At 45.0% G+C, this 12,500-nt stretch overlaps 1 protein-coding gene across 6 annotated transcripts in view; it reads right to left on the bottom strand.

The window, feature by feature from the left end:
* LOC127003748 (uncharacterized) overlaps positions 1 to 12,500 on the bottom strand; it is a 107,828-nt gene that overhangs the window by 28,824 nt on the left and 66,504 nt on the right. The gene's annotated exons all lie outside the window — the stretch shown is intronic.

Genomic DNA, 12,500 nt, shown 5'->3' on the forward strand with positions numbered 1-12,500 from the left:
GGATGAAAGAGTGAAGATGCTGGTTAACTCTTGCATAAGGGTTTGGACAGTATAGGGATGAGCATGAGTAGAAAGTCGAGTGCAGCGGGGCCAGGAGGGGGAAGCATGCAGTTAGCAAGTTCAGAAGAGCAGTCAGCGTGGAAATATCGATAGAAGATAGAAAGAGGCAACATTGCGGCGGAATTTAAGAGGTAGAAGACTATCAGTATGAGGAGGAGTGCTGATGAGACGAAGAGCCTTAGCCTCCACTCTGTCCAGAAGAGCTGTGAGTGGAGCCCCACACATGAGATGCATACTCCATACGAGGGCGGACAAGGCCCCTGTATATGGACAGCAACTGTGCAGGGGAGAAGAACTGGCGGAGACGGTACAGAACGCCCAGCCTCGAGGAAGCTGATTTAGTAAGAGATGAGATATGAAGTTTCCAGTTGAGATTTTGAGTTAAGGATAGATAGACCGAGGATGTTTAGTGTTGAGGAAGGTGATAGCTGGGTGTTGTCAAAGAATAGGGGATAGTTGTTTGGAAGATTGTGTCGAGTGGATAGGTGGAGAAACTGTGTTTTTGAGGCGTTGAAGGACACCAGGTTCTTCTTGCCCCAATCGGAAATAATAGTAAGGTCTGAGGCTAAGCGTTCTGTAGCCTCCAGCCTTGAGTCGTTAAGTTCCTGAAGGGTGGGTCTTCTATTAAAAGAAGTTGAGTAATGCAGAGTGGAATCATCGGCGTAGGAATGGATAGGACAGTTCGTTTTGGAAAGAAGATCATCAATGAACAACAGAAAAAAGAGTGGGAGATAGGACAGAACCCTGTGGGACACCACTGTTAATAGATTTAGGGGAAGAACAGTGACCGCCTACCACGGCAGAAATAGAACGGTCAGAAAGGAAACTGGAGATAAAGGTACAGAGAGAAGGATAGAAACCGTAGGAGGGTAGTTTAGAAAGCAAAGATTTGTGCCAGACCCTATCAAAAGCTTTTGATATGTCCAGCGCAATAGCAAAAGTTTCACCGAAACGGCTAAGAGAGGATGACCAAGAGTCAGTTAAGAAGGCTAGGAGATCACCAGTAGAACGCCCCTTGCGGAACCCATACTGGCGATCAGATAGAAGGTCAGAAGTGGAAAGGTGCTTTTGAATCTTCCGGTTAAGGATTGATTCAAAAGCTTTAGATAGACAAGAAAGTAAAGCTATAGGACGGTAGTTTGAGGTCACCCTTCTTAGGCACAGGCTGTATGAAGGCATACTTCCAGCAAGAAGGAAAGGTAGATGTTGACAGGCAGAGGCGAAAGAGTTTGACCAGGCAGGGTGACAGTACGGAGGCACAGTTTTTAAGGACAATAGGAGGCACTCCATCAGGTCCATAAGCCTTCTGAGGATTGAGGCCAGAGAGGGCATAGAAAACATCATTTTGAAGAATCTTTATAACAGGCATAAAGGAGTCAGAGGGGGGATGAGTAGGAGGAATATGCCCAGAATCGTCCAGAGTGGAGTTTTTAGAAAAAGTTTGAGAGAAGAGTTCAGCCTTAGATATAGATGAGACGGCAGTGTTGCCGTCAGGACTGAGGAGTGGAGGGAAAGATGAAGAAGTGAAGTTGGATGAGATGTTTTTGGCTAGATGCCAGAAGTCACGGGAAGAGTTAGAGAAAGCAAAGTTTTGACATTTCCTATTAATGAAAGAATTTTTGGTTAGTCGGAGAATAGATTTGGCACGATTTCGGGTAGAAATGTAAAGTTCATAATTAGCATTAGTTTGAAGGCTCTGGTACCTTTTGTGAGCTACCTCTCTATCATTGACAGCACGAGAACAAGCGTGATTAAACCAAGGCTTTTTAGCGTGAGGAGTAGAGAAAGAACGAGGAATGTATGCCTCCATTCCAGAGACAATCACCTCTGTGATGCGCTGAGCACACACAGAGGGGTCTCTATCCTGGAAGCAATAATCATTCCACAGGAAATCGGAAAAGTACATCCTCAGGTCGTCCCACCGAGCTGAAGCAAAATGCCAGAAGCATCGCCTCTTCGGTGGGTCCAGAAGGTGTACAGGAGCGATAGGACAGGATGCAGAAATAAGATTGTGATCGGAGGAGCCCAACGGAGAGAACAGTTTGACAGAATAAGCAGAAGGGTTTGAGGTAAGGAAGAGGTCTAGAATGTTGGGCCGATCTCCAAGACGGTCGGGAATACGTGTAGGGTGCTGGACCAACTGCTCTAGGTCGTTGAGGATAGCAAAGTTGTAGGCTTGTTCACCAGGATGGTCAGTGAAAGAGGATGAAAGCCAAAGCTGGTGGTGAACATTGAAATCTCCTAGGATGGAGATTTCAGCGAAGGGAGAGTGGATCAAGATGTGCTCCACTTTAGAATTCAAATAGTCAAAGAATTTTACATAGTTGGTAGAGTTAGGTGAGAGATAAACAGCACAGATGTATTTAGTAATAGAATGACAATGAAGTCTTAGCCAGATGGTAGAAAATTCAGAAGAGTCAAGGTTGTGGGCACGAGAGCAAGTGATGTCGTTGCGCACGTAGGCGCAACATCCAGCTTTGGATTGAAATTTAGGATAGAGAAAGTAGGAGGGAACAGAGTAGAGATTGCTGTCAGTAGCCTCAGAAACTGTGTTTCGGTAAGGAAGAGAAGGTGAGGTTTAGAGGAGGAGAATTGATGTTCCACAGAATGAAAATTAGAGCGAAGACCGCGAATGTTGCAGAAATTGAGAAGAAAGAGGTTCGAGGAGTTATCAAGACACCTCTCGGGTCGGCAGCCAGAAGGGGAGTCCTCCCTGGGGGAATTTGTGGTCCCCCCCCCAGTCGGGGACTCCGAGGCTTGGTGTATGTGCGCCATTTTGAAATTTTAATTTTGGGAAAAGGTGTATATGTTGTGTGAATGTAGTGTGGTGTGGATAAAGAGAGGATCTGTCTTTAGAGAGCATGCTGAACTACTCTCCGGTGTTGGTGAGACAATAGGGAAACGGTTAGTGAGGACATGGGAAGGGTCTTTGGAGGGCTTCAGCTCCCTTTTCACCTCCCATATATACCTCACCGGGAGTGGCTTGCGCCCGTTCGGTAGGTGTATGTTTATATGTATGTATGTATGTATGTATGTATGTATGTAGGTGGGTGGGTATGTAGGTGGGTGGGTAGGTAGGTAGGTGGGTAGGTCGGTAGGTAAGTGGGAAGGTAGGTGGGTAGGTAGGTTCACGTCGGCCTTCAGTGGCGAGAGGAGGCTCCCTCATCCCCCCCGCCCCCCTCAGAACGCATGGGACTGGCTATGGGTGGGTGCGGCGTGGACAATGGGAAGGCATGAGGAAGACAGTCCTTGTTCCTACTCTGGCTGTGGATAATAATCACTATTCCCGCTGGTATTGTGGTTTCCTTGCTCACCCTTGTTACTCTGACCTCTCTCTCTCTCTCTCTCTCTCTCTCTCTCTCTCTCTCTCTCTCTCTCTGTTACAAGTCTCCGTATAGAGTATTGTAGACAATAAATCCGAGGTACTAACTCTTCCCCACTCGCTAGCTCGAAATTTTGTGGGCCAACGTTTTTAGCCGAATATATGTTCCGAAACGGAATTTAATCGGATTTTTATGGTATCTTCAAAATCCTGATACGTCTTTTAGTTCCCGAGTTACACCGAGAAAACTGTATTTTTTTTCTCTCTCGTCAGAGTAGCCTAACAAATAAAAATCGCTCATAGCTCCTCATCTACGTTCCTTAGAAAGGTTGCCATATGTTACTATTAAGAAACTTACCCCAACAACTGACGCTCCCAAATTTGACGCAATTCCATCGAAAACTTTACTTTTAATTTTTTTTTTTTTTTTTTTTTTTTTTTTTTACTTTTATGACGCGTTTCGCGTCATCGTCCGCCAGAACCTTTTACCCTTGATGACACGAAATGTGTCATCGTGCGCGAGAGGGTTAAATAAGTCAGATTTATCTCAAATTCACTGTCTGGGCAGACAAATATTCGGAAGAGAGAAGGCAAACCAGTTTGTAGATATATATAAATATGCCGTATATTCACGTCCTTATGGATATCTTCTTGTTGATTAGGGTATAAATACCTGAATCCCTACAGTTTGTATATATATATATATATATATATATATATATATATATATATATATATATATATATATATATATATATATATATATATATATATATAAATATGCTGTATATTCACGTCCTTATGGATATCTTCTTGTTGATTTGGGTGTAAATACTCCTGAATCCCTATAGTTTCGCTCAACTCTCCCTTCCATCATACCTTTCTCCCTCCCTCTTCTCTCTCCTCCCCCCTCCCTCCCTCTCCTTCCCTTTCCTTCCCTCGTGTTATTAAATAAGTCAGATTTATCTCAAATTCACACTCTGGGCAGACAAATATTCGGAAAAGAGGAGGCATACCAGTTTGTAGATATATATAAATATGCTGTATATTGGCGTCCTTATGGATATCTTCTTGTTGATTTGGGTATAAATACTCCTGAATCCCTGTAGTTTCGCTCAAACATTGTTGGAGAGCCCCCAGGCGAACGCGTATTCCAATGGTGAACTCCAGGGAAAAGGAACTCCTACACGTTCTATACTCCCAACATAACGAACCCTATGGTTTAAGCTCTCAGCTACTTCTGATCTTACTCTCTTAAACCTTTGCAGCTGCTTTCTTAACCCCTCGAAGTCCGCCTTCCTGAAGTCAGGTATTAAGTGTTGTTTCTGCCGACTCTATCCTCCCATTTAATATTAAATCTAATCTCCTGATGATCACTGTAACCTGATGAATCCCCAACCTCAATGTTGCTTATTATGTCCTCTCTATTAGTTAACAACAAATCAGAAATATTTTCTTCCCTCGTTGGTGTTCTAATTAACTGCTTAAGGAAACTATCCTGCGGCAGGAAATGAAAAAGAACCATGCAGCATGGAAAAACTGCATGGAAATTTGTGTGCCTGTGAGAACAAGGCAATGCTTGCTGAGCACCCAATGATGATCACAAGACTAAGATTCCCACCCGCGGGATATACTGTGAAATTTATTAACCATGCTAAAGCATAGGAGCCATCTTATTTACCATTCCATGACTTTGAGAGTATTCTCGTAGAGCCTTCTTCGAACGGGTGTAAAGAGACATCACTTTGCCATAGCGTATGCTTACATTATAGTGAATAGAAACGGAGAAACAGTAGAAAGCGGATCCTATTGTGGAAGTAATGCTGTAAACCATTTTATTCATACAATGCAGCGTTCATGGAAGAAGTAAAATTTTTCTAAAGGCTACAATAAAATCAATATGACCGATGAAGATACGGCACGTCACAATGAACAAACTCACTGTCTTCTCTGTAAATACGGGTTTTTAAAAGGTAAAGGAGTAAAACATCATGACCATGAAAAATCAGGAAACAATTACATTGGAGCTTATTGTAATAGATGCAACCTTTAAATGAAAAATCACAAATTGAAGCTCACTCTCATTGCACATAATGCGGATTACGACATGTTAGTCCTGCGTGAATTAACGCTACCTGACTTGAAAATCAAACTAAGACCAAAACATTCAATTCACAAATACCATGAAGTCATCATAAATGACTTGAGATTTATTGACTCGTATGTCTTTATGTCTGGTTCACTCGCGGCTTTAGCGAACCAGTTCATCAGCAATGGGAACGAACCCATATACACATAACAGATGTTGAAAGATGTGCCAGCACCTGCGTTACCATTATTGATCAAGGGAAAGCAGTTTTTTTTGTTATGACTATATGGATTCGATGGAACGACTTTCTGAGACACGTCTTCCATCCCGCGAAAAAATTTTCAATTCGCTTCAAGAAGAGAGAAGTTTGAGAGAGAAGGGAGAGAGAGAGAGAGCGAGAGGGAAGAGATGGATGTTGAAACAAAGAGGCCTGTTGTGCTCCCATATCTCCCCTACAATCTGTCGTGTCAACAAAATTCAGAGGTGTCAGGGGTCAAAACAAGGTATCGTTGCCAAAAGTGGTCAATCTGCCTTCTTTTAATTATTGCGGGAGAACGGTAAATATTTATAATGGAAATAAAATACCAGTGACCTTATATTGATATTGGAGGCCTACCAAGGAAATCTCAGGTCTCAAGCAGGCCTAACCTGCGATCAGTTTGTCATTCCGTGACGTCACACCAAGACGTTTTGGGGCCGAGACTAACGCCCCTTCCTCGCCCTAGGTTGTGGGAGCGAGCTCATTCTCATGGTCGACATCGCCCCTTTCAGGTGAGGAAAGAGCCGTTCACGGTGTTCAACTCACTTTGGCTATAATACTATAACTGAGACTGGGATTCTCACGAGAGACATCGCCCCTTTCAGGTGCGCCAAAGGCAAGCCTGAGAGATGGGAAACTGGGCGTCGGCCAGACCAAGGCCAACATGCAGCAGTAAACACTTTTGAAGCTGCGTTGTGGGGGATTGACTGTGGCAGGGTGTAAGAAGAGAGGAAGGAAGGAGAAGGCCAAAAGGGTGGTATGTGGGTATTATTCTAGTGTTTGCCCATACTCACCCCTCGCAACCAAAAATGGCTAGGGGGCCATTGAGACTTCGGGGAGTGCGGTGGTAAACATGAAATGCGTCGCAAATGCATAGTTTTTGAGTTATGAGGGGTTGAAAAATACCCTAGATGTAGGGAAATTCCTTACAATTACTTAGATGTAGGGAAATTTCATACATTCCGGGTTTTTTTTACAACGTACGGAAACCACGCAAGGTAATTATTGAAAATCACTCCGCACCTCGAAAATACGATATTACGCCTCCATATTGTACTTAAGGGCATATTATACATACGGACGATGTGTTTACATGGCAACGCCATTGCAATATGAGCAGCGTTGCCAACGATCCGGTTAGCAATGAAACGCTAGGTGAGACCAGGTCCACCACGCGTGGTTATTTTATTTTTTTAATTTTTTTTGGAACACGCACCTTTACCTAATACTATTTCCGATGGTACGTTAGGTTAGCGATGGTACACTTAGTTAGCCATTAGCCCACGCATGTGAGACCAGGTCCACCACGCGTGGTTATTTATTATTATTATTTTTTTTTTTTGGAACACGCACCTTTACCTAATACTATTTCCGATGGTACGCTAGGTTAGCGATGTTACACTTAGTTAGCCATTAGCCCACGCATGTGAGACCAGGTCCACCACGCGTGGTTATTTTTTTTTTAGAACACGCACCTTTACCTAATACTATTACCGATGGTACGTTTGGTTAGCGATGGTACGCTTAGTTAGCCGTTAGCCCACGCATGTGAGACCAGGTCCACCACGCGTGGTTATTTATTATTTTTTTTTTTTGGAACACGCACCTTTACCTAATACCATTACCGATGGTACGCTAGGTTAGCGATGGTACGCTTAGTTAGCCATTAGCCCACGCATCAGGTCCACCACGCGTGGTTATTTTTTTATTTTATTAGAACACGCACCTTTAAGAGGGGGGGGGGGTTCAGGGGGGGCCCCCCTTGGTTAGCAAGTAAAGAAGCCGAATTAATCCCCTTCCCCCAACGATCTTGGGGGACCTGCGTGAACTCGGTGTATTTGGGTGGGGGAGCATATTTAAACTACTCCAACCAAACTTTACGGCCTGACGGTCCGCCCAAGGCTTCTTCCTGGTGGGGCCTGATGGTCCACCCAAGGCTTCTTCCCGGTGGATCCTGATGGTTGGCCCAAGGCTTCTTCCCGGTGGGGCCTGATGGTCCGCCCAAGGCTTCTTCCCGGTGGGGCCTGATGGTCGGCCCAAGTCTTCTTCCCGGTGGGGCCGGTCGGCCCAAGGCTTCTTCCCGGTGGGCCCTGATGGTCGGCCCAGCCCGTTCTGGCGCAGGCGAGTGTTTATGGTGGCGCCATCTTGCATTGGCTCATGCTGCCCTCCCGGAGCTCATCTTTAATCCTAGAATCTAGAGTCTGGGTTGATAGGTGGTCTTCTGGACAGCATGTGGATAGTTTTAAGCCACTCGGCGGCGGCTGAAAAATCCCAGCTTGGTGGCGGGGATTGAACTCGCGTCCTCCTGAACGCGGCGCCGTCACTCTAACGACTCAGCTACCGCCTCCCCAAATTACTACTACTACTACGACGACGACGACAAAATACCATGCACCATCACCAACATCAAGGACAGCAAACAGAAAAAACAATTGCACGTTAAAAGGTAAGAAAGGGCTAAGGTATGGAAGGGAAGGGACGAGGAGAGAAAGGGAAAGGAATAGAAGGGAAGGAAAAGTAATGGATCGGTAGGCCTAAAGATTGGAAGGTATGGGAAAGGAAGAGGAGAGAGAAAGAGGACCGGATGGAAGGGAAGAAATAAGAAGGTATGGGATAGGAAAAGGGGAGAGAAAGAGGAACAGATGGAAGGGAAGAAATGAGAAGGTATGGGAAAAGAAGAGGGGAGAGAAAGAGGAACGGATGGAAGGGAAGAAATGAGAAGGTATGGGAAAAGAAGAGGGGAGAGAAAGAGGAACGGATGGAAGGGAAGAAATGAGAAGGTATGGGAAAAGAAGAGGGGAGAGAAAGAGGAACGGATGGAAGGGAAGAAATGAGAAGGTATGGAATAGGAAGAGGGGAGAGAAAGAGGAACGGATGTAAGGAAGAAATGAGAAGCGATTAGTCGTTGGAGAATGAATCGCCCGAAGCAGACTGAAGTGATGATGCCCTTCCCTAACTTTGCTAATCAGCTTCGCCCCGTTCCGATAAAATCCAGTCTTTATATTCTAGATTAACTTACATGTCGTAGGTAGAGGGTACTTAGAGTGTCAGTATACATAATTATGCCTTTGGTAATAAATGCCTATGCAGAATCATAGTATACTACTGTAATCAATTTTGTGTCAAGACAATGATCACTCCGTGAGACTGAATCGAGGCCTATTACCTGCATAATCCGTGAAAACCAACTCCGGCTATGCGGGTATGTGGCACGCTACCCATAACTCGGACCTGGGTTGTTTCTGTAAGATACAGTATATCGAGTGGAGGAGGCCAAGGGGATGCCCACAGAGCTCGTGGCTTGAGCAAGTCGATGGATTCTGCCATGTGGTACTGATGATAGGAAATTGGTATGCATGGAGATTTGTCAAGAGGACCCCCAACACAACGCGGAAATGGCGTCATAAGGTGAGCAAGGCGACGCAACCTCCCGGTTTATACCCCTAGTGATTGATTGATACATTATCATTCCGGGTAAAAGTCCTCGCCAGCGTGTTCACTTTACATATGTTATTCACTTTCTCCGCCCAGCTCGGCCAGCTAGCTCGAAGTGCTTTTACTTGCCTCGCCGTCCCGCATTACAATACGTCCTTGGGGTAAACCATGTCTTCAGAGGGTACTCCCCGCCTCCTTTGTTGTCTGCTGTCATATTAGGTGTGTGTGTGTGTGTGTGTGTGTGTGTGTGTATGTGTGTGTGTGTGTGTGTGTGTGTGTGTGTGTGTGTGTGTGTGTGTGTGTGTGTGTGTGTGTGTGTGTGTATGTATGTGTGTGTGTGTGTGTGTGCGACATCACCATTGCACAACCTTTCAATTCTTTTCTTTTCGTGGTATCCAATAGTTACACAGTTACAGTCTCAACACTCGATGATAAATTATTTGAAAGTATAGTTGGTAGTTTCTTTTACAACACTCCTCTCCTTTCGCGTTTCCAAAATACCTTCTCACATATCCGAATAGTCATCTAGTCTAGCTTTCCATTTGTTTATTAATCGGAATACCTACCCACATCTGGTCTTACATATTCTCCTACTTTACCCTTCCAAATCCTCCGTTAAAGTATTATAAATGTTTTCACCAAGGACATATGGAATCGAGGCAGGGTGGACTGTGTGTGAGAAAGAAAGGCCACAGTCTTACATCATTCTTATCTGGCATTCATCTCGGCCACGCATTTATAAATGAAAGTGCTCTGGGAGAAGGGAGAAAGTTTTACCGCAAGGTGAAGGGAAGGTGCTGCAGGGAGATCGCGAGGAAGAGGAGTGAAGGGGCAGCCACCTCGATCAGCGGATCTCGAGACAGTCAGTCCCTCCGAAGAGCAGTCATGGTGTACTGTGCCGTAGAGAAGGGCGCCGGTTCATTGTGGGTGAGGCATACTGTCTTGTGACCCTTTCTCTGCTGCAACCAAAACTCGAACCATACAAGAAGCGTTCGAGGAAAAAGATCCATGCTGTAGGTTTCATCCCAGTGTTTCAGCGTTCTTTTTCGGGATGCCCTCATTTGTTGAGCTGCATTTCTCGCTGAAAGAGAAACGTTCCATAGCTTAACTTGGAGGTGACAGCTTTCAATGGCCTTTCTCTTGCTTTCACCAATAAGTCAGTCCATGCACGGGGCAATGTAGTCGAGGCGCATCGGAGAGCCGCTGTTGTGCTTCCTCTTATGGAAAATTAAGAAAAAATCCTGTTCACGGCATAGCAAAAATATACAAATATAAAAAGCTGCGGTATACTCTAAACACTGGTACTGCACCTCCGAGGCAGCTTGAAACAAGAAAAAGAGCAAGAGCGTGTGTCGGCCGCCCCTGTGACGCGTGGCTTCTAGGTTTTCTTTTCGTCAAGGGGTCGATTTTGTCCCTTTCTCAGATATTTTATTTTTACATTTGAATTCTACTATATTGTTCCTTTCATGTCGTTGTTTTATTTAACGGTACACATAAAAACCTTGTGACCTGCTCGAATTAAGTTCCCCTGTGACAGTGTGGACGATTCCTTGTCGCCATAGCCTACATGGTGCAATCAGATGACCTTGAGGGTCTTGTCTGTGTGTCAGTTGCACATGTTTATCGGTTGTGGACAAACAACACACGCTCTGACTAACTACGCCGAACATTTCCTCTGGCAGAATGACAAGAGTATGCATGAACAACGCAGGCAACACTACGCCGCACTCCCGGCAGTGACTGCGTAATTAGTATGATGTGTGTGTGTGTGTGTGTGTGTGTGTGTGTGTGTGTGTCATTCACCGTGGTCTGATCACGCGATGGACTCCTTATTGCTGGCCAGTACCTTCCCAGAATGAACTTGGACCTCAAGTGACATCTTTGGGTACGGCCAATACTTCACATCCCCACCCACCCTCGGGAGCCGGGATACAACTTTCATTGCTGGGTGGGCAGTGGAGACTCCATCCGTCTCCGGGAGTCATTCCCGGAACCTCTTGGTTATGAGCCGAGCGAGCAAATCACTGCACTACGGAGCTCTGTGTGTGTGTGTGTGTGTGTGTGTGTGTGTGTGTGTGTGTGTAATTCACTACGGCCTGATCACGTGTTGGACTCGTACTCGCCAGCAGGTAAGCAAGTGCTCTTTATCATCGATCTATGGGTACTGCCAGGACCTCACACACCACACACCCCATCCCCCTTGCTCAAGTGGGGACAGTAACCACTCCTAGTCAACGGAAAGAATCCGGCCTGAGCGGGCTCGAACCGCCCTGTCAGACCGTGTGTGTGTGTGTGTGTGTGTGTGTGTGTGTGTGTGTGTGTGTGTGTGTGTGTGTGTGTCCTATGAGCTAAAAGGATTTATTGTGAACATTTATGCTGATGACAGTAAGGGTTACAAGATGGCTTATCAGCTCACTTCAACAACCGGAGAGATTATGTAATTCTATTTGGATTATTATATCTCTTGGGAAAAGAAAGATACTGCACAAGAAACGTCATTACAGAAGTCATACAACAGCGGGGGGAAATCTCTGAGCAGTCTCAAACATACCCAAAATAAGGCTACATATTATGGGTACGTAACGGGAAAACTGATTCAATTGCATTATTAAGGCAGAACTGTTAGTCTTGACTATTCCTTCCAAGAGAGGTAGTCTAGGAGTCGTGTGTCCGTCTCAGCCTGTTCCAAGGAGGCTGAAGCTCTCCCTAACTAGATCACTAATAGATTACAGTTCAAATATCATAACGGATCTCAGCAAAACAAAATTTAAGGCTTTTGAAATAGTAAAGAAAAAAAAGCAATCCAAGGAGTTCGGAACATAACTTTGCGAGAATGAGGTATGGCTGCCACCTCTGGCTCCCAGGGGATAACAAGGAGAATCTCTACAAATCATGGTCTCTCTTCACATAAGATGGTCAACCCGAGGAGATAGTTTTCATTCTAAGCAAATGTTTGTCACCCACCAGTTAGAGGATTATTGGACACATTTGGTGTTTAGCAGTAGCTACACGGACAAAATGGCACATCGAAGGACGTACTTCCTGCGTATCACCAAGAACTTGATGTCCTGTACCTATTCTTATGTACTAATAGTAAAGAATGTGTTGTGCCCACCAGCTTTAAGAAGACAAGAATTTCAAGATAGACCGTATGCTCTTTCCATCCAAAGGGAAGATGGGCACGAACAAATAACTCGGGTATAAACTTTTTTGAGGTGCATATTTTAATATCTCAAGTAATCCGTTTCGATGCTCCGTGTGGCGCCGCCTTTCTTCTGCGGTGCTTCTTTTTTGTAACGCTCTACAGTCCACACACTTAAAAACTGCGATTACTG

Source organism: Eriocheir sinensis, chromosome 26 (genome assembly GCF_024679095.1).
Source record: "Eriocheir sinensis breed Jianghai 21 chromosome 26, ASM2467909v1, whole genome shotgun sequence".
Taxonomy (NCBI): domain Eukaryota; kingdom Metazoa; phylum Arthropoda; class Malacostraca; order Decapoda; family Varunidae; genus Eriocheir; species Eriocheir sinensis.